Source organism: Protopterus annectens, chromosome 2.part1 (assembly GCF_019279795.1).
Source record: "Protopterus annectens isolate FY-2018-M chromosome 2.part1, PAN1.0, whole genome shotgun sequence".
Classification (NCBI taxonomy): domain Eukaryota; kingdom Metazoa; phylum Chordata; order Ceratodontiformes; family Protopteridae; genus Protopterus; species Protopterus annectens.
This window is the reverse complement of record NC_056729.1, coordinates 1,917,334,499-1,917,359,369: the sequence shown is the minus strand read 5'-3', so window position 1 is coordinate 1,917,359,369 and position 24,871 is coordinate 1,917,334,499.

The following is a 24,871-nucleotide window of genomic DNA, read 5'->3' as shown; positions in this document are numbered from 1 at the left end:
GGAGCCCATTTGCCACCCGTTTTACCTTTAGCAGGAGTGCAAGATTGCCAATGGCCAAAGGCTGGCTTAGAAGGGTAGTTTCTCTGAAATTTAGGCACAGGAGAAACAAGGACAGTTTTAAGCTCCTATAAGGTCTTCCCCTTATCCTAAAGAGATTTAAACAAACCAGCAGCTGCTTCCTCAAACAAACGTTTATTATCCAGAGGGGCATCCATCAACTTAGCCTTAATATCATCGGGTAAAGGTTGAAGCCTAAGCCACAATACCTCCTCAGTGCTGAACCAAATGCAGCAGCCCTAGAAGATGTATCCGCTGCATCATAACTCCATTTGATAGAATGATGACCTACTTGAGAGGAAGTCCCTAGTAAGGAAAGAACAGCAGATTTACTCTCAGAATCTAGAAGATCAGAAAAAAAGCTGACAAGCCTGAGAAAGAAGAGCCAATGTATGCCTATATATATGGGTCTGATAATTAATAACTCTAAATGCTAGGGTAGCCAGAATATAGACCTTCTTACCCAACCTGTCCATGGTTCTGCTTTACTTGTCAGAAGGCAGTAACTTGGATGAAGAAAGCAATGGAGAAGGCTTATCAGAGGCTACAGATGCCACAGAGGGGTCAGCAGTAGGACATTTGAACAAAAAGGAACAATCCTCAGGCACGCTATAAAACCTGCCAAACTTCTTGGGAGCAGGGGGCAGAGAATCAGTCACTTTAGAGGCATTGGAAAAAACACCTAGTAAAGCAGCCAAGACAGGAGCAATAGCTGCTGGTGTAGGAGAGTCCATCTGCAGTAACTCACGGTACCTCTTAAGGATATGAGAAACCTGGGCACAATCCAACTTAAAAAATTCCATCATCCTAGAGATAGTGTTCCCAAAGGAAATTTCTCCAGGAGTATTTGTACTATTAGATTCCTCCTCCTCCTCAGAACTGTAGCCTAAAGGAGAAGGAATCTGGTTAGAATAAGTAAGGGATTCTTCATAAAAATCCAACTCTTCTTCAGAAGAACACAATGTCCCTGGCCTTCTGTAGAAGAGGACCAAAGAAACAAAGAACCAAAACCTCCCAAGAAAGCCTTAATGACATTAAAACATTAAATAACTCATGAGTAAAAGCCTGCCACTCACTTTGTGGATCCCTAGGAGCAGAAGAAATACATTTAGTTTTCTGTTTCTTTTTTAAGAGAACGTCCATCCTAGAGAACTAAGAAGGCTCTGACTCAAGATGGCATTCCCCAACCATAATAGGAACTTCTTCCCAAAGAAGACCTTGTGGAATACCCCCCTAGACCTCTCAAAAGCAATCAACCATAGTTCTTCATGAACGTCTGAAATGGAAGCCAGATCCTCACCAGCCTCCAACCGGGAAGTGGCAGAGAAATATGACAACACAGCCAGGAAAGCCTCCAGGTTTGTAACAACCTCAGGAGAAACACCTGGAAGAGGATGGACAGTGGCAGATTTTGGACTTACCTTTTTCACCTATTTTTCTTCCCTGACAGCTGACCTTTGGGGTGGGAAGTTCCATCCATAGTATCTTTAGCAAGACACTGATTCTTAAGATACAAAGAAAGGGAAGAAATCCTACTATGAAGGGTTTAAGGGACAAATGCCTGACAAATCGAACAAGATATGTGGTCGTGAGAAGCTCCTAGGCAAAAAGGGCACTTATCATGGTGGTCTTTATGGGGAATTTGTCTTCCACACTGGTATTTACCATTTGTGGATGACATTAACCCCCAAAACAGCACAAAAAACTTGAGAAAAAAAAAACAACTGTGTACTTATCTGCAACAGTGAGGACTACAGTAAATGGGACTAATCACCAGAATACAAGCAAACAGTAAACACTTACAGAAAATGGATGGAGGCAAACAGACTGACAGTTAAAAACATCATTGAGATTGGCACAAAGAAGTTCTAAGGATGGTATGCCTGAGCTTCACCTTTATGCCCTACATTATGCGAGCAGCAATTAGGTGATGGTCAGCATACCTTAATGAAAAGGTAGACTTTGGTAGATTGGCCAGATGATGAGGTTCCACAGCAGGGAATCCCATACATTATGAATACTGCAGTGGTGAATGTAAGGGCATCTGGAAGGATTTGATCCAATTTTTTAAATGAGATTGTGATGGCAGTTATATAGCTCTGCAGTAGAAAGGGCTACAGGAGTTGATATCTAGCTGGAAATGCTGAAGACGTTGTTGGTAAAATATGGGTGAAATACCTGTATTAGTGTTTCATGGTCAGTGTAGAACTCATTCAGATCTGGAAACTGGGATAGTAATCATAATTTTCAGAATATAAGGCGAATATGTTCTTATTATGTGGAGATCACACTTACTAGTTTTACTGGGAAAAATGTATTAAGGGTGCTGTAAAAAGACTTTCACCTGGATTTACTTATCTTCCATGCAGGACTAGTTTAGTCCTGCATGGAAGTGACCGCTTAGGAGCAGGACAGCACTATGCCATGCATATTAATGAAGGCATGCTGCCTGACCTCCTAGGCATACATGGAGTGTGTATGAGTGCAGGGGTCATGTCTGAGAGCAGAGCACTCAGAATAAACATGCCCCTGCAAAGTAGAACAGCAGAAAGTGGAAATAAATGAGCGAGGCCACTCATAGGTGTTATCATAACTCCACCAACAGTCCCCCAAGTGTACAACAGCAACAGTACATATAAATAAACTCAAGAAAACCCATTGTATTTATCGTAAATCTGAGTACAGCTAACCGTAGGTGAGCAGGTGTGCCCATCGCTTAGCTGGGGTTAAGCAGTTGAAAAGGCCGAAGAGGATAACAAGGAAGATCTATGCAAAGGAAGCAATACAGCAGTAGTCTAGTGAGCAGGGCATCTGCCTAACAAGCAGGCATTCCTGGTTCGAGTCCCATTACAGCATATACCATTCTCCATGTGAAATCTGTATATGAACATTTTTTTTCTCATATAGTTCTTGTATACCCTACTAAATAACATTAAATGTGAACTGGACAACTGTATTAATAAGGAACAAGTAAGCAGGTGTAAGCACAAATAAGCAGTGGTAAGCATATATAAGCACTAGTAAGCATGTGTAAGAGTGTTTGCGCAGGGGTAAGTATCGCCTACACAGATTAAGCAAAGTAGAAGCTAACTGAGTGTTAGAAAATGTAACCGGAGGTTAGCAGTGCTTAGCTCTGCTCAAACCTGCGCACACCCGCGTACAACTGCTTTAATGTGCCGTAATCACTCAGTACCCAACTGCCCATGTTCTGCCCAGCAACAAAGTAAACAGCACTTGCAAGGCTCGAACCAAGGAGCCTGCACACAATAGACAAAGAGAATTACCACTAAGCTATGACAGATAAAAATAAAGTTGACGTTGCCAGAAACATATCATCCAGTCCAGTCATGCAACAGCACACAGAATGTAGACCTACAGCTAGATGGACATGTGAGTGCAAATATATTACTATCTAAATGGATACAACATATCCATAGATGTAGTCACACGCACACACACACACACACACACACACACATATATATATATATATATATATATATATATATATATATATATATATATATATAAATTATATATATATATATATATATATATATATATATATATATATATATATATATATATATATACAAATATATGAACAGATATACATGCAAATGCCGACGAATACACATATATCTGTCAACATCCATACGTCCACATATACATAGCAAGTTAAACATATGTATGCAGAGAAATGTCCCTATAGGTATATACGGACATAGTTAGAAATATGTAAGCAAATATATACATCCACTGAGGTATATATGGCCAGACATCTGTAGATAGCAATGGTAGACTAACAGACACATATATGTCTACATGCACCATGAAAGGCTTTGACAGGGCCACAAACAATATATGTTACATATGAATTGGCATACCCCCCACCCAGACAAACACGACCGCCCTGCAAAACAATACCAAGCTCAATGTAATGTATGTGTGTCATTGAAATAGGGATTTAAATTAGTCCTCGGTCATGTATCATATGTTGACATCACATCTCCCTCTCCCCCACACAATAGGTGGCCTGAGCATACAGGCCCATCCAACCAAGGCCATCCATGAGCCAAACATGCATTACCCACAGTTGCGCTTCCCCTCACTTGCTGCACACATGCAGCCACTATCTCAACCCTGGTTACCGGCCGATAGCTACCACACCACTACACATTGCCTCCCCTCCACACTCCCCCCCTCGGTACCCATCCCTTATGTTGCCTTGACCCAAGTATCCTAAGTCTGGCACATGCCATAGTCCATGCACATATCCATGGGTACCTATGTAACTCTGGGTACAGACGAAAGTTGTATACCCAATGTTCAGGTTGTCCCGCATGGGACAAATGATTACCTGGTACTAGCAATAGATTTCATGTGTGACTCTGTGTACACTAGCAGATGTAGTTGTAGGTATTGCAAAGCATAAGGGGCACACAAGGTTTGTCGGTCTGCACATGAAACAGTGCCCAGCAATAACAGACAACATTACAGGATATGTAGCTAAATATGTAGAGGTATGTGTGTGTAAATATACCCATAACTACATGGAGATATACCTCTTCCTCTCTGTAGTACAAATGTATACATACATAGACAGACATATATAAATACCCACATATAGATATATACATATGCAGCCACCCATACATCCACGTCATTTTTTATATATATATATATATATATATATATATATATATATATATGTAGATATAGGTTCATAGGTTCATAGGTTGGTACTAGGCTATCAGCCCTAGGGCCTATACAAGCCTAGCCATAACAATTCCCTGGTTATTTCTTCCCACACTATTTACTTCCCTGGACCCCTGTCTAGCAGGGTGACTGACATGATCCCTGGGGTGAATTTCCTTTCTCCCATCCAATCGTCAAGGTTCCTTTTGAAGAGGGTCAAAGAGGCACTCTGCTTGACATGTATGGGCAAACTGTTCCAGAGTCTGGGGAGTCTCTGGGTCAGAAACCTATCCCTCCAGCATGTTTTGTTTATTGTGATGACAAGGTTTAGATCCCTGGAGCATGTGGCTCTGAGGGATTGGGATTTCTTTAAGTGTAGCATGTCCAACAGCTCTGGGTTTGACATGGCCTTGTATGTTAAGCAGAGATCGCCTCTGAGTAGATGATATGTGACAGAGTATAGCTGGAGTTTTTTAAGGTGGTCAGCGTAGGGCATCTGCTTTAGGCCTGTGATTCTTTTAGTGAGGTATTTCTGTGGCCTTTCCAGTTGTTGCAGATGTCTTGAGAGGTACATACCAAATGGGGCGTTGTATTCTATAATGGGTCTAATGGATAAGTACAGTGGGATAATGACCTCCTTTTTTCTGGATGAAAAGCCCTTGGTGATGAGGTGAGCCACATAGAAGGATTTCCTGACTGTTGTGGTGATGTGGTTATTGAAGGTGAGAACACTGTCCACCTGTGTCACTAAGTCTCTTATCACACTTTCGGTGTTTAGTGTACTGCCACCTATATGGTAATTCACAGATACATGTTTTTTTCCTAAAGGGGATAACTATACATTTCTTGGCATTAAGCTTGAGCCCATGGCTCTGGCACCAAGCATCTGTTTCTGTTTCTGTATACACACACACACAAATATATATATATATATATATATATATATATATATATATATATATATATATATATATATATATATGTGTGTGTGTGTGTGTGTGTGTGTAAATATACACAGATATATAGCTAGGATATGATACAGCTGTTAAGGATTACATATGTTCACAGGCCATGCCAATGGGGGGTTAGGGGCCCAATCAACAAACGTGTAACACGTAGCATCAAACCCCCCCACCAGCTGGACAGGTGAAACATACAAACACACAATAAAAGTAAACAAACCACTGCTTCCCGGAATACAGGCAGGATACTACCAGTGGGAGAGACCCACCAAGTCTAATCTTGAAACAAACACAAGAATGTCCCTTGGGGGACAAGTCAAAAATTATATGGCTATTCGGCCTTCCAGCCATTACACAGATAACGTACGGCAGGGCACGCATGTACCTGGGCCACAAGGTTGGGGAAGCCTGATGACCCATGGGGCGAGACAACATACGTGATGGTTCCTGAGAAGTGGGGAGTGGGCAGTGTATACTGGTGTGTTCAGACTCGACCTGCACCCAGAGTAAGGAAGAATGCTGATGAGGAGGTGCGTGTATGGGTATGTAATTATAGGCCTAGGCGTGCAGTGTTGGCTGGAGCGGTTCTATGTGGATCGCTCCAGGGATGTAAGCAATAGTGTGCACTGGGCAGACCCAACACCTAACGAGCAGCCATGGCCAGTACGAGTCCCACAACAGAAATGTCTAGTTTATATGGCAAAGGGCAGTATAACCAGATGTGTTGTTGCAAACCCACTAAATGACACCAAAGAACACATGGTCACAAAACCCCACTGTAGGCATGTAAGCTGAACTAATTGGCATCACAAGGTATTATTGCTGTCCTCACCCCCCACCCAGGGATGTGAGTGTCCAGATCTACCCCCAAATGCAGGATATATACACAGCTGTCACTGTAAAAGAAATGGCCAGCTGTGGACCTTCTCATCAGCCATCCTGCACATCCCTGGATATGTCCCCTCTACTAACAGCCCCTCTGTGTGTCCCAATAACACCACTTACCTATCGAACCATTTTTCATTCCTTGTAATGTTCACAGTCACAAGTAGGTGACACCCTCCACACAACTATATTGGCAGAATCTGGAATCCCCAACACATTATATATATATATATATATATATATATATATATATATATATATATATATATATATATTGTACATATATGTTTTATATACATGTGGATTTCTGCACTTTTTATATATTTATGTGTTTTTATAGGGTCTGTTATACTTCTATTTATTCTGCATTCATAGATAGACTGTATTCAGAGTTTAGATGGAATTATATGTTTCATATACCTTTAAATGAAGAATGTTTTAATTGATTTTGATTTTAATTGAACTTAATTGTTTGCTTAGATTAATCTGTGTATATAAAGACAATGTCAGTTTAGATCTGATGAAGCTACTTGCGAAAGCGCTTATCTGTGTCACAATAAATATTCCTGGATTTTCTGTATATGGATCTACTTGACTTTTATTTTTACAAACGTGGAATACTTGCTTTTGCTTCATTCCGTTCACTTTACTTTTACATATGTGGTATACAGTTGCACACATGCCACAGGTATGTATAACCGTTATTGGCCATGCAAAATTGACTGGTGGCCTGATGGTACAGGTATAATCTGCACCCTTATGTCAACCCAACCACATGCACACACATCCTTACTTGGCGACACTGTGTCTAGACCCCAACCCAAGTATGTAGTGCTAATGAACTGCGTGGCTGTCATTGCACACATGACACCATCTGTAGGGTGAGGTCTGTACTAGGTCACATGCTACATGCACACCATCCACAGACATGTACAATATGGTAATGGGGGATGTAATGTTTGTATATGGAGAATACATAGTGTGTCATACCATCATATACACATTGACTGACAAATAATAGGTAGACACACATCCTAGATACCTAGTTGCATAGCTGCTAACTAACTAGTCCATGTGTCCAATGTGTTACAGGTAGGCTGCACACAGCACATGTGTAACTGGGCTGTATCCTGTTATCTGTTACCTGTATGGGTGATGGTGACATTGGCCACCTGAGAGTGGTACGTGGGCCATATACCAGGTGTACCATGGTGTAAAGACAGTGTAAACAGCACCTGCATCCCCACCGGATATTGTACACACTAGAACCCATCTTGATACTCTGGCATACCCACTATCACACATTGGCCATGATGCCAAAACAACCCATTACATATCATAGCAGTGGTACCACAGGGATATGCATGTGATGCACATGCCACAGTCATAGTAAGGTGTTGCATTGTGTTTCTACACCTATGGGTGACAACAGCAATATCCATACTACTGTGTGGCAATGTGTATTGTAATAGGAGTATGTGGACTCGGAATGGTGTACCCTACAGATATGCACACATGCACACATACACACATGTGGCAGACCTCAATGGGATTCCCATGCCTACTGACCCATTGGTACAACACTGTTGTGCTGGTACTGCAAGGCACATGTAGCTGTTAGGGAGAGGAGTGTAACAGGCTACATGCTACGTCAATGGGGTTGAGAGGCACCACACACTATATGAGTTGTACAAATAGGCATCCCCCACAGCCAAACATGTCTGTCCTGCAATAAACTACCAAGTGTTGGAAATCCCATAACCAGGGCCAGTGACAATATGGGCACACGATGTTACATGTACTACATCCCACCTGTATGATGTCAGGCTGGTATTGGTAACATATCATGCAGTACAGTCTGGCTCCCATGGGTAATGTATTATGTGGAAGCCATCAACATTACCAGGCTACAGATACACAGATACAGATATGCAGATACAGGTATACATATTTATATATATATATATATATATATATATATATATATATATATATATATATATATATATATATATGTACATATATATATATCTATATCTATATATAAATTTACATATACATGTGACTACACATACACATACACATGCAGTTATGTGTACAGTAAGATACATAAGTGTTAGGTGCACACAATATGGAACAGCCACTATGCCTACAGTTGATCCCTGAATGACTGGACACTGTATGTGCCACCCATACAAATGACAATCATTGCCTGTAACATACACCCACAGAAAGGTCATAGGTAAAACAACACCCACAGGTTTGCAGACAAGGAAACCTTTAATCGTGTACTATTGCAGTTCTACATGCCATTCCATATAGCTGTTCAGACACTGAAAACTATATCAACAGAGTGATGCTACAGTGGACCAGTTACAGTCATACAGTAGGCTGGAAAGGTTCACAGCTGTTGCTGTCCAGGCCAAGCCATTCACATTGTACAATAGGAAAGACACACTGGGCCACAGGATACCTAACAATCAACAGTATGTAATCCAGGTGTGTAGTTCAACAGCCTCTAGCTACACACTGTACAAACACAGTAGGTGGTACAGCCGTCATATGACCAGATGGGTTGTAACTGCTACATAACATAGCATAACTGACACCATCACAAGCACACCAACACACAGAACAGTTTGTACGGCAGGGGGCAGTAGTTCTGCATTACCCAGATCCATGTCAGTAATGTGTATATAGGTGAAGTATATGGTATTGTACATCCAGATACCTTAAGGCAGCCCAGCCCTGATACCCCCACATTTTGTACCAGCCTGGGTAATTTCTGGTGCTCCCCACTAGACTCAATAATACAGGGCCATGTACCACTGTTACATACACTGGGTTGTGCATTGCATGAGGGCACACATGTATTGTGTAGGTGGTACCCACATATATATGGCCCCAGTTCCACCATATGTGTGGGGGTTACAATGGCAGTGGACTGATGGCAGACATGGCAGTGTGTTATACTCCCAGCCCACTATTGATCAACCACTGACATTGTGACATATGTGCAAAGCTTGGTATGTAGGTGATGGACAGAGGCTGGAATACAGGCACATGTGGATAACTGTTGCCATACACTACACAAGGTGCAGGTGTTACAGGATAGTCTATAACATACCCTTAGTCAGGGAATTGATGGTAGTGATGGTCATGGATGTAGCCATGTACCGGTAGCATGCAACACACACACACTGCCAGTGTATTATCTGACACAAGACCTGTGTGGTGGACAGATAAGACATGATAGGCACAGCTCTGGCCAGCATGAGGGTAGGTCCACAGTTGTGTGCTATGCAGATGGACAGCATTCTATGGCATATGTACACCCACACCCTATAACACCAGTACTGTTCAGAGCATAACACAACTCTACTCCCAGTCTGTCTGTACTTCCTGTTCCTCCTACAAACATGTTGCTACCCTGAGTGTGCCAGTTCTCCTGTAAGGGGGTATTGACACATGTTGTCGGTAGCACTGCTGCCCACACACAGGACGGATGCCCATCACACAGGAGATGTAATGGGATCACGCACACATGATGTGGGAATGTATAGTAGGTGGTTGCCATGACAGTGTTAAATGGGGGTAGTACACATGTGTAATCGTATATCTGGCTATCTGGATAGGTATATGTACATATATTGCCACCATATGTCCGGGACATGAAGTGTAGGCCAAACCCAACCTGTATGTTCCAAATGTTGTAGTTGCAGGGAATGTCAGGTATGTATAGCAGGTATACTAGTAGACTAATGCTACTGTCATTGGGATTGTCTTCACAGACATGGTGTGTGTGGGAGGTCACATCTGTTCATAACATGTGTGCCATTGATTACTGAACGACATCCAAAGGACATCAGTGTATAGTACTCCTGCTAGCATGTAATGCCACTCTGGACTGCATCAGAGATATTGGCCAATATATGTTGAGGGTCTGACACAGTCTGTGCAGTCCAGAGGTCTATACATAAGCCCTTAGTGCTACGTATGTGTACCATGCCTGGCAATATTGATGTGGATGGTCATGTAGATGGGTATAACACACAACGACCGGTATATGGTGTCCACCATAAGGTCATGCATTCACACACCCCTGCCTAGCCTGTAACAGTATGACCACTGGTACAAGGGTGCCATGGCCACATACTACACAATAGGTATTGACATACATCCGCACTGCATCCCACTGCCCTTATCTGACATACATGACTGTTAGGGGAGGGCTGGCAGCAGGAAATTTGGCTAGTATCTGCACATGACATCGCACTGGGTAGGTACACTCAGCAGCTAGGCATGTCACATCACAATGCACTGTGCAGGCTGTAGGCAGACTGGCTCAACACTGGCCTACATCTCCCAAGGGGGAATGCACATGTACCTTTTATTTTTTATTTTATTTTATTTTTATTTAACATTTGTTGACCGGGAAAGTCCGACTAGGTTCCACAGAGCCTGTTTTCAGTGGAGGCCCAGGGAGAAATGCTCCAGATGGAAATAAATATGGATATAAACCTGCATATAATGCAGGCTCAACAGGCATGTCACAGCACAGGGTAAGATACAGCTGCGTGACAGTGCATATCCACAGCCAATGTGAACACAGCCACAGCCACATATGGTTAGCTAGCATGGTATTACAGTATATGGACTATGTGTTCGACACCATCCTCATATGTGCCACTCACAGACTGACCCTACATATACTGACCTGCTACACAGTTTGGTCTGGTGGCTGTTTGCAGTACAGTAAAAACCACAAAGAGCCAGCAAAAGTGACTTGAAAAATATTTGTATTCACAAATACATACAGCAAATAAACCGGTTTCGGCTGGACTGACACAGCCTTCCTCAGTGTATAAAAGCAACACACAAAAAACATGCTGTTTAAATACTATAAAGCCATTTCCCATTGGTTGAACATTCATAAATATTCATTAAGTCCAGGTGGGAATAAACCCCCTAACTTGATGATCCACTTTTTTTCTTTATTATTTAATATATTGTGCCATTCAGTTTTATTCATGCGATTCCCATGAATAACATCAATAACCATAAAATTAAACTCTGCAGTGGGATGCATTAACTGGTGTTTGTACAAAGCATTTGTTATTTTTCTATGTTTGATATTGCTCATATGTTTTGAAATCCGCGATCTAAGTGGGTGAGACGTCTGCCCTATATAGAATGCTCCACACTGGCAAGTAGCAAGGTAGACAACCCAATCATTGCTACAATTGGCAAAAAAGCCTAAATCATACACCCTGGAGCAATTTCTACTAGAGAAAGCCTTAGATGTAATGACATGTTTACAATTTGAACAATGACCACATGGAAAACATCCATATAAGGCTTTGCCTGACAATGTAGTCTGTTTATGTAAAGATTGTTTGCTATCACAACACTTATAATGATTGAAGTAGGATTTTAATTTTTTTCCATTCCTATATGAAAAAGTACATCTATCCGGAATGAAATTAGCAATATTGTGATCAGATTGGAGAATATTCCAGTTCCTATGAACACTATCCAGCAGGCAGTCAGTGTTACGAGCATAGGTAGTAACAAATCTTAGTGTGGTTGATGTAGCAACAGTATGGTCTCTGTATTGAAGTAAGTCTGATCTGTCCATATTGTGTACCTGGTTTTTGGCCATTGTAATATTACCAACTTTGTATCCTCGTTGTTTAAACCTGTCCTTTAAGTCCCTTTCATTCAAACAAAATGTATGTGGCTTGGAACAAATACGTTTGGCCCTTATAAACTGAGATTTAGGAATGTTCCTAGTGATATGCGGTGGATGGTAGCTGGAAGCATGCAGAAGTGAATTATATTGAGGGAACTTTCTATACATTTCACTATCCAAAGTGCCATCAGGCAACTTATGTATAAGAACATCCAAAAATGTAATGTTCTTTTTGTCATGATGTTCAGTGAATGTCAGTCCCCATTCATTGTTGTTAAGATATAAAACAAAATCAGCAAGTCCAGATTCAGTTCCCCTCCAAACCAACCACACATCATCTAGGTAACGTCTCCATATGTCCATATCAGGTAAAAAAATTTTCTGGAGACATAAATAATCATAGACTCAACATAAGCCATGAAAAGGTCAGCATATATGGGGGCAAAAGATGCCCCCATAGCTGTACCTTTAGTTTGCCAGAAACACAGATCTTTATAGTAAAATACATTATATGTAAGAACATATCTGGCCATGTCAATCAAAAAGGAATTGAATAGTGGAGAATACAATTTGGTAACCTCTAACCAATGTGCCAAGGCTTTTAATCCTGCCTGATGTGGTATATTCGTGTAGAGTGCACTCACATCTAATGTACATAGAAGCCAGTCAGCCTCAAGTTGTGTGTCTGATATTATTTGCAGAAAGTTCGTAGTATCCTTTAACCTAGATCTAATAGATGGTAATAAGGGTTTTAAATATTTAGTCAAAAACATAGACAGCGGCTCTGTAACATAGCCCTTTCCAGATACTATGGGTCTGCCCGGAGGATTGGTAACATTCTTGTGGATTTTGGGTAAAAAATAGATATATTGTGCATTGGAATCCACTATTGACAAATGTTGAAAAGTTTCATTGTTAATAATTGCCCGATCTTTGGCATCAATAAGAAAACATTTTATGCATTTGACAAATCTTGAAGTAGGATCGACAGACATATGAGAATAGTATCTGGTATCAAAAAGCTGTCTCCGAGCCTCCCTATCATAATCTGTCCAGTTTTGCACAACCACAGCCCCTCCCTTATCAGCTGTAGTAATAACAATATCCTTATTGTTCTGTCGATCACATATGGCCTGTTTCTCAATAAAAGATACATTGTTATATTTAACAGCAACATCAGAACTAAAATAGTGTAGATCTTTGAGCACACTGTTTAAAAACAAATGAACTGTGTCATGCATGGGTGGTACAAAACTGGATTTATTGTAGATGAATTTACCATGATCCACATTATAACCAGAATCACCAAAAAATAGTTTAAGATTGAGCAATCTGCAAAAGTTAACTACATCTTGAGCAAGTACATCTTCAGAAATCATAAACCCAGGTATAAAACTGAGGCCTTTATTCAGAATGGAGATATAAGGGAGGGGCTGTGGTTGTGCAAAACTGGACAGATTATGATAGGGAGGCTCGGAGACAGCTTTTTGATACCAGATACTATTCTCATATGTCTGTCGATCCTACTTCAAGATTTGTCAAATGCATAAAATGTTTTCTTATTGATGCCAAAGATCGGGCAATTATTAACAATGAAACTTTTCAACATTTGTCAATAGTGGATTCCCATGCACAATATATCTATTTTTTACCTAAAATCCACAAGAATGTTACCAATCCTCCGGGCAGACCTATAGTATCTGGTAAGGGCTATGTTACAGAGCCGCTGTCTATGTTTTTGACCAAATATTTAAAACCCTTATTACCATCTATTAGATCTAGGTTAAAGGAAACTACGAACTTTCTGCAAATAATATCAGACACACAACTTGAGGCTGACTGGCTTCTATGTACATTAGATGTGAGTGCACTCTACACGAATATACCACATCAGGCAGGATTAAAAGCCTTGGCACATTGGTTAGATGTTACCAAATTGTATTCTCCACTGTTCAATTCCTTTTTGATTGACTTGGCCAGATATGTTCTTACATGTAATGTATTTTATTATAAAGATCTGTGTTTCTGGCAAACTAAAGGTACAGCTATGGGGGCATCCTTTGCCCCTATATATGCTGACCTTTTCATGGCTTATGTTGAGTCTATGATTATTTATGATGTCTCCAGAAACACTTTTCTATCTGATATGGACATATGGAGACGTTACCTAGATGATGTGTGGTTGGTTTGGAGGGGAACTGAATCTGGACTTGCCGATTTTGTTTTATATCTTAACAACAATGAATGGGGACTGACATTCACTGAACATCATGACAAAAAGAACATTACATTTTTGGATGTTCTTATACATAAGTTGCCTGATGGCACTTTGGATAGTGAAATGTATAGAAAGTTCCCCCAATATAATTCACTTCTGCATGCTTCCAGCTACCATCCACCACATATCACTAGGAACATTCCTAAATCTCAGTTTATAAGGGCCAAACGTATTTGTTCCAAGCCACATACATTTTGTTTGAATGAAAGGGACTTAACGGACAGGTTTAAACAACGAGGATACAAAGTTGGTAATATTACAATGGCCAAAAACCAGGTACACAATATGGATAGATCAGATTTACTTCAATACAGAGACCATACTGTTGCTACATCAACCACACTAAGATTTGTTACTACCTATGCTCGTAACACCAACTGCCTGCTGGATAGTGGTCATAGGAACTGGAATATTCTCAAATCTGATCACAATATTGCTAATCTCATTCCGGATAGATGTACTTTTTCATATAGGAATGGAAAAAATTTGAAATCCTACTTCAATCATTATAAGTGTTGTGATAGCAAACAATCTTTACATAAACAGACTACATTGTCAGGCAAAGCCTTATATGGATGTTTTCCATGTGGTCATTGTTCAAATTGTAAACATGTCATTACATCTAAGGCTTTCTGTAGTAGAAATTGCTCCAGAGTGTATGATTTAGGCTTTTTTGCCAATTGTAGCAATGATTGGGTTGTCTACCTTGCTACTTGCCAGTGTGGAGCATTCTATATAGGGCAGACGTCTTGCCCACTTAGATCGCGGATTTCAGAACATATGAGCAATATCAAACATAAAAAAATAACAAATGCTTTGTACAAACACCAGTTAATGCATCCCACTGCGGAGTTTAATTTTATGGTTATTGATGTTATTCATGGGAATCGCATGAATAAAACTGAATGGCACAATATATTAAATAATAAAGAAAAAAAGTGGATCATCAAGTTAGGGGGTTTATTCCCACCTGGACTTAATGAATATTTATGAATGTTCAACCAATGGGAAATGGCTTTATAGTATTTAAACAGCATATTTTTTGTGTGTTGCTTTTATACACTGAGGAAGGCTGTGTCAGTCCAGCCGAAACTGGTTTGTTTGCTGTATGTATTTGTGAATACAAATATTTTTCAAGTCACTTTTGCTGGCTCTTTGTGGTTTTTACTGTTCTGGTGAGTGGAGCCTGGCAATTGCTCACGTGCAGGGGACTTTTCTTTTTGTTTGCAGTACAGAATATGTGTGTTTATGGCCCTACAAACATGTGTGCCACAACAGTACCATACAGTGGGGCAGCATGCAACATTTGATAGTAGGGGAACTAGAACAATGTCATCTACCACAGTCTGTACACAGGCTAAGGTATATAGCAACACTACATACACTGTTGACATTCACCATAGGTACACAGACCTCAGTACTGTATGAACATCCACAGAATGTGCAGGTAATGTCATGTAATGTAACCCCTACTGTACATAACATGTGTAGCAGTCAGATATATCAGTGGCTTGTTCTCAGATATGATGCCACAAAGTATGGTGTACAGCACATATGCATCACTTCATGCACGATATATGTACAAAGGGTGACAGAGGTGTGGCTGGGAGCACATACACAGGGCCAATATTGACATGTTGTTGTGATAACAACATACATTTACTGTTGTTACAGGGTTGTTGCAACATATGTCCTTTGAGGGATATGATGTCTGTGACTACCACAGCTTTTTCCATATACTGACTGCAATCCTCACACTACCTTCAGCAGTCAACAGCTAGATGTTCTGTGGGTGACACATGCAACCAAGGAAAATACTGCCCAGGCTGCAGATGACCCTGCAGATGGATATTCCCCATAGACATGGAACTGGCATGGCAGGTATTGAGACATGTACAACAGCCATATCCACACAAACACTGTTAAAGCAACATTACTCCAAATGCAGTATAGCTGCACTTACAGTCTGTAGTCAGGTCAGGCACATCCACCTCCTGTTTGTTGCACTGTTTCCAAAGTGCATGTTGTTAGAGGTACACCACAATCCATCTGAAATGCTGTTTGCCATACGACAGATCTAGTTCCTACTTACAATGGGTGAAAAGGGCCAACACCACCATGATGTTCCTAGGTATTGAAGTGTGTTTCCATACAACTGGCTATGGGAATGTTACCACAGCTGTTTCACAAGCAATCAGCTAGAGGAGGACTGTGATTCATGCAGAGGCCATCAGATGATCATGAGCATTACTTACATTACACATGCTGCGCCCTAAGAGAAATAGGTGTAGGTCTCCACGTCCACCTGAGAAGGGGTGAGGGATGCAGAAAGAGGCAGATATGTGTCAGGGAGGGGTAGGAGGGTAAAACTGAAGCATGTTTGTGTCACACACCTAGCAGCACAGGATATCAAACCACTGACAACTATGTAGTGCTAGCACAGTTTGCTGTATTTATTGGATGCGCCACATGGGTTACCTGTTGTGGTGCACTCAGAACATATATGTGATGGTGAGTGACATCTGCAACAGGGATAAAGCAGCTGTACGGTAGGTTACATACACGTACCTGCCGGGCAGGAACAGGTGCCAGCGTCAACACAGCCACACTCTCACAAGGACACACACACATTGACACATGTGGCAGGGCCAGGTGTACAACTCATTGGTTGTGGGATTGCCACATCACATCACTGTGCAGGTATCCTATGCACCACACAGGTCATATGGGGGCTACAGGTGAAGGGTATGGGAAGGTGTCTGGCATCAAACAGCATGCTGCAGTATGCCCATGGGGATTGTAGGGAGTGTGGATGTGAACATCTGCAACATGCAGCACACTCACAAACACACAAGGTGCCAGTACTGACATGCATGTGTGCATGTCTGCACAGGTGTGTGGGGTTCGACTGTGCCAGAAGGCTGTCAAAGGCTAGGTGATGGGTGTACCTTGGCATCTGGCCACATGACGATGGTCTGCATTGTGGATCAGGGATGTAGTGTCTGCATTTTCCCACAAAGGCGGGTATTGTATCCCCCATCCAGTCACCTGGGTGACTACTGTGTGTGGGCAATGCTGTGCATCACTTGCCATGTCTGTGTTCCTTCATCCATGACATGGACGGCATCTGGGATCTGCACACCTCCCGCATGCATGTACAGTGACATGTGGAACTGTACCTGGTTTGTCCGGCCCATGTTGTGAACACAGATTATCATCAGATGTGCCAGTCCTGCCCACCTGTGGCGGGGGCTGGGAATGGCCAGAAGCTTTACCCTGCACCTACATGGAGTGCATGCTATCAGCTTTCTTTGATGTCAGTTGCATCTGTCCATACAGGCATGTTGTCAGGCATGGTATGTCCATTGTGGGTCACATGTGATGGCACCACTGGTGGTGCAGGTGTCCATTGGGGAACATGGGGGAGGTACACTGTCTACACGTATGTGCATATTGGACAAATGAAAAGGGTGCCATGCCCTCTGTGGCCCACCGCTGTCCCTCCATAGTTACTATCAGTGGCCAATATGCAGTGTACTACCCACATATTGGTGGCCACACACGGGGTCATATGTCACAGGTGCATGTATAGGGCAACTAGTTGACTGCATCCTTGTACAGACATGTTGCAGAACTGGCACGTGGACCATATAGTCTGTGGTGCTGACAGGTAAAGGTCACTTGTAACTGCAGTGTGTGACATCTGCACCTGATGTGTTTGTGGCCCTTTCGCTGTGTTCTGGGTGGGACAGGCGTGGATGGCTCCTTGTCATGGTCACCCTCTTCCACATATCTGTATCCATCTACCTTTGGCTTATTATGGTGTGTTGTCCTTACATATATGTCTGTATTCCTATCCACTGTGTGTGCAAGACATGAGTGGGGCATACTGATATATGTCTGCAGTAACAATTGCAACTGCTGGATGTGTCTGATCCATTGGTATTTGCATACATGGATTTCATGTGTTTAAGTGTGAGAGCATGCCCAGTATGACCTTTTAGTATTTTGATGACTGACATTGCCTTCATTTCTCTGTGTGAGCATGCCTAGTAAGGCCATCTGTTTTGCATGTGTGGAGCATGCCCAATGGTTTGTACTGCACAGCCGACCTTTGTGTTGTACACCGACAGGTAGCATGCTGTGTCTGCAGGGTATCCACCGATCATTTGGCATTGACTGTTACAACATGTCCGCATAGCGGGGGGTACACCCGACTATTTTTATGTTTCTACACAGGATTGGGGGGGGTGCACCTAACTGTTACTATATTTCTATGTGGGGTGGGGGGCACACCTGACAGTTGCACTCATTTGCTAGGACTGTACTGGTATGTACTGTAGTCCATTTCAGTCAGTAGTCTTACCTAGCATGCTGGCTAAGCCTCACTGGTGTACTACTGTTCTTATCTTTTGATTGTATTCACATTAGTTTCTGACTTCCTAGCCATCACAACTGACATCCCACTACCTGGCCTGCTGTAGTCTGTGCGTGTAGGCCTGGGTGGGGGTTACCCATACCCCTCATTCAGAGGCCATTGTACGGCATTTGTTTGTGTTTGTCTACATCTGTCCTGCTGTCTGTGACAGTTGTTGGGTATGTGACCCCCCTCCTGATGGGCATGTGTGACTCCCTTATCTTGTGAGTGTCCCAATATTGAGGGTGGTGCTGCAGGGCTGCCTATGTCAGATGCACGTAGTAAACTGCCTACGCATAGTTAGGCACAGGTAGTATAATGTTTGGCATCCCTTTTACTGTATGTGAGAGTGAGAGAGAGGTGTTATTCCCTAGGTCCCTCCCATGTCAGTGTATGTGCTATGCATTGCCTCTTTGCCAGGGCCAGGGCATACTGGCCATGCCTCCTTCTGTCTACTGGGGCAGGCTCAGGTTGTTCCTCCTCTGAGTCACTCTGTGCCTTTGCAGACCTTGGCATTGGTGGGAGGCTATGTGGCCTTGCCCCTTGCTGCTCCTGCTGCAGCTGTTTCCACAGGATCATATTGTGTAGTATGGGACATACAAGGATGATTTGGGTACATGTAGTTGGTGAATACTGCACGGCTCCACCGGATGTGTCCAGGCACCGGAACCATGACTTGAGCATCCCAAACACACGGTCTATTATGATTCTTGCTTGTGCGTTTGCCTCATTATGGAGTTCTTGTTCTGGTGTGTGCGCATTTCTGATGGGTATCATCAGCCATGGCTCCAATGCATATCCAGCATCCCCTACTAGGTGACTGTGTGAGATATCCCCATTGGCAAATCTCTGGTACAGCTGCATCAGATGTCAGATGTGGGAATCGTGATAACTTCCAGGGCAGCCAGCACACATGTTCAGTATTATGCCCTGGGCATCGCACACAACCTGGCAGTTGATGGAGGGGAAGCCCTTGTGGTTGATGTAGACTGTACCCTGCTCATCAGGTGGTGCTTTGATGCGTATACACATGCAGTTTATTGCACCCACTACCTCAGGGTATTCTGCTATTTGCTGGAAGAGACGCATACTTCTGGCCAATGCCTCATGGGTGAGGGGGAATATACGTGCTCACCACCATGTGCTGCCATGGCATCCAGGAACCGGTGGAGTACCCTGGATGCTGATGCCTGTGAGATCCCCATCATATCCCCAGTTTGCCTTTAGAAGGTACCTGTAGCTAGTTTTCTTAGGCCTACACATACCTTGGTATCCACTGGGACGGGTTCTCCTCTGTTAGTTCTGTGTATCAGGCATGGCCGGCACAGCTCAACAACCTGCTGTAGGAGGTCCCTGTCCACCCTATAGCACTTCACTATCTCCAGCTCATGTAGCCCTTGGTAGGTTACCCTGGGTTTGTACACTCTTCTCCATCTCCTCACTGTGGGTTGGTCAGCAGCATTCCCATCCTCACCACCCTCAGCCTCTTCCACAAGTTGTATGATAGCTATTGCAACCCCTAACATTTTGTTGTTGTGAATGTTAAAAGTTCCCCGCCTGTTTACACCGGTGGAGTAGGATGTGGGAAAAACCAGAGGGGTAGGTGTTTGCTTAGTTTATAGTGGTGTTCTGGGCTGGGCTGGTCTGCTGTCTGTGTAATTGGTTGGTTCCAATACTTTTCACCTGGCAGCAAATCTAGTACCCCTTGATTAACTTCCTACTGCTGCTTTCCCTTCCCATTGCCCTTCTGATTTATCCTGGGGGTGCGCCGCACAATCGGTGTACTCTAATATGCACACTGCTGCTAATTCCTGGGTTCACTTCCTTTATCTTCCTGTAGATCTCATTGTGTGGCTTGCACACCCGCTTACACTTTGTCATACGTGCTGGGCAGGTTTAGACACACCCCTTGGTTTTGCTGTACTAAGCTGGATGCAACCCCAAGCCGCAGGGCACCAATCTGCTGAAAGTATGCCTGACACTCCCACATATGATGTCATCTACCTCCTAGTCTTGCACTCAGCTATTCATACTCTTGCACTGTTGGGATCTGCCTCATATGCTGGGAAAAACCGGGATTCACTATCCTTCCCCTCATTTGCATAGAATTGCCTGCTAATGCATATTTACATGTGTCACACTGTGCCTCCCCCCTTAGCCACCACTACTCACTGGCTAGGTTGTCTTTTGCCTGCCATTGACTTGCATGGCGGAATACTGATTTTAGTTAGACTGTTTTTTTTAGGTTTATCCGCTGCCCTATGCTTCAATGACCGTGATCGGCAGACATATCATAAAAGTTGTATTTCATACATTTTGCATTGTTTTTAATGTCAATGTCCTTCTACTTGGCCATTGGCATGCTTCCTCAATGATATGCAGCCTTTATTTGGAGCTGTCATAGCTCCGTTTTGGAGTTTGCTGTACCGTACTAGGTTACTAACTGAGTACATTTCTGCATATTATGCTAGTCTTGCACGCCCTGATTCCTTCTTCCTGGATGGCAGATTTACCTTATTTGCATGTTTTTCACCTGCAAATGGGGTGATTTGCATACGGGGGTCTGGGAACATGCAGCACTAGTGCTACAGTGCTCGTGCGCATCAAATGTGCACGTACTTGGATCACTCGGCCGCCATATTGGCAAAATTTCCTCTTACACTAATCATGCACACCATGCAAGCTTTTGAAAATCCGCGGGTTTGTCATATAGTTAATTGTTCGACAGTGGAATCTGAAACCTCATTTGAAAAGAAATCTTATATTTTATTCAAAATACTTTTTTACTGAACACACCTATGGGACTTCTTTAATAAAGAGAAATATACTATTTTAAGCCAGCAATAGCTGCAACGATTAATTATGTACCATCCAAATACTGGAGACAATATATGTTTGTATACTCCTATTTATTATGAGGGCACATTGGAAGACAATGTGCATAGCTATGCATCTGATAAAAGCTACAATTTGTAAAAAATCAGAGATAAAGCCATAATTCATCAATTTGTCAAGCAAACATCTCACAATGGCAGTTACAGGACTGTAAAATAAACTTGTAATGCTCTAATGTATTCCAAGGTTACAATGAGAATGTTTATGCTTTTGTATGGTAACAGTTTATCCATTAGGGACAGATGTGATTTATTTCAAGAGGGGCACATAGTATTTTTCCTCAGTATTGTGACTATCTTTTCAGTTCAGGCACCTACCTTGAGATTTGCTACTATCACCATTGTTATAGCAAAGAGGAATTTTAATTATTTTGTAATATCTTACAGATGGCAACAAAAGAAAAAAGTGGAAATTAGTAAAACTGATTTATTGTACTCTAGGAAATGAAATGTTATTCTGCTATAAGAAAACAGCTAGGAACAACCTTGATTCAACACTGGCTTTCTATACATAGCGTATGCTCTGCAATGATAAATGTGTTGTCTGAGTATTTGTTAAATGAATTTTGTATCATGATTGCTACTTGCTTAATCAGTACTAAGTGTCTCACTTTTCTGATTGTAAAAGTTGTTCTTCAAGTTACTTGTTGTACGTATAATTTCAAACTGTTAAATAATCATGTAATTTCTTTTGTTCAAGCCTTATTGTGATAATCACTCTAAAAAGCATTTTTGTTTCTTTGAAAATATTTGATGTATTCCTCATACAGTATTCTTTACCAATGTGATATATTTATCATTCAGTCACTGTTGCAGTAGCTAGGCTATATGAGTTATATCCTACTAGTGATATGACAGACAGTCAATATCCAAAGCTTCAGAACCTTCCCTGCACTCGAATAACTGATTTACAAGAGCAGCAGAAAATGGGTCTATATTAAAAGGCCGAAGAGGCATTACATCGAACACCTCTTCAGCGACACATAAACACCAACCACACTAAACCGTGAATGTTCAAAACAGCGATTTCCAAAAACAGATGCACACACTTTCAAATATAACTAACTGGGGGGTTTCACCCCCCACTCCCCCCTACCTAAATATACCCCCCACTCCCCTAACTAAATATACCAACTCTGGGATTGCACTACAGTGGGTTAAATGGCAATGTCATGGCTCAGGCCAAGTGAATTTTTTCCCTGGGAAAAAAAATCGCTGACCTGAGCCTTTGCTATTTTCAGATTTCGGTCTATATGTGTTGGCGAAATGACGTTTGGTATAATGCCATTTCGCCGATCTAATATAGACCCACAGAAAGTCAGTGGTTTGGGCAATAAACCCTTCAAAACGTTGTTGCTATTGAAATGTGCTTATCTTGCAGGTCTTAGAGGATCAGAGGTCAGTTAACATTTCCTGAAGGATGGGCAGATAAGCACCATTCAGGGAAGAACGTTTTACAAATTCTCTCTTATAACATGAAAACTGTTTTGTTTTGGAATAAATTGTTTTTCAAAGCTGGAACTCACAATTTAATGGGCTGTCATGAGACACACTTGTCAGAAAATTCATTTAACATTCTTTATCTTTTTTCTATAGAAAACTTCTAAATAAATCAAATTCCTCAAATAATGTTTACCGAGTACATTCATTTATTATTGTTAGAAGCCAGGATAAATGTTTTTGGAGGTTGTTAGGGTCTTGGGAACTGTTTTTGGAGGCTGTTACTGTGTATGTTTTCAACAAATAAAACAGTGTTTGTGTCTTTTTGAATGTATACTGAATTTTCCAGGCTTCGCTGACAGTAATTCTGGCTTTTTCTTTGGCTGAACCATGGAGCAAACTACCAGCTCTTTGGTTTTTTCATATACTAGTTACAAGAAAAAGAAAATTATAAATTCCAGGGAGTATCTGATTTTAAGCAGGCTCCTTCTCTGTCTCTGACCACACATCATGTTCCCTAGATTCATCTGGTATTATTCTCTGGGAAGCCACTATAGATCAGGAGACAGACACATCCTCAGGGGCTGTTGAAATGTCCTCTGTGGGCACAGGAGACTCATACTTGTCAGTCTTAGAGAAGGAACAGTTGATGCTTTATTGCTTAGCCTGGTTAAGGTGCCTGATTCCCAAACAAGTGTCTGTGCTTTGAATTGGCCTATCAGTAGGGGGGTCTCCTAGAAACAAAAACAGGAAGTTTATCTTCTTGTGTGTATTTGACATTGGAAAGATTTATTAGTCTTTGCAAAGAACTTATTCCAAGCTCTTAATCCCTTATACTCAGATTCTCAACCAAGTAGTTAAAGAAAAAGAATTCCCTCTTTTTTTGACACTGATTCCAAGAAAAAAAATGGAAATTAGACAGGGTGGGATTCCTTCTGCTAATTCTTCTCAGACAGAAGACCCTGATTCTAAAGAAAGTGATGCTTCTAATTTCCACTTAGAAACGTTATTTTTTCTCAAACTATTACCAAAATGAAAGAATTGTTTCTGTGAGAACAAACTCATATCATTGTCTCAGAAAAAATATTAATATTACAACTCTGCTTGCTTCAGCCTCTAGCTGCTCTACCTGTTTTATTAGCATTCTGAGATACTTTCTTAATATCTTATACTATTCCTGGCAGTCAGACTCCAGACCATAAAAAGTCACATGTACAATACAAGGGTCCTCAGTCTTAACAATACCTATTTTCTAATCCTAAATCTGACTAGGGATTTCCTTGACAAAACCATCTGCTGAAAACATTTGTCAGTGTTAGCCCTATTCCTTCTGATAAGGATAAGAAAGCTTTTGATAGTTTATCTTTGGCTGCCAGCAGTTCAACTTCCCAAAAGATTTAATAGTGGTTTTCTAAAAGATGGATTCAGACTTCACTGTAGCAAAGTTCCTCAAGTAGATGACTGCAACAATCATATTACCACACTCAAGTATCTACGATTATGTCAAGTTGGTAAATTAATTGAAATACACAAAAAGGCAACAGTATT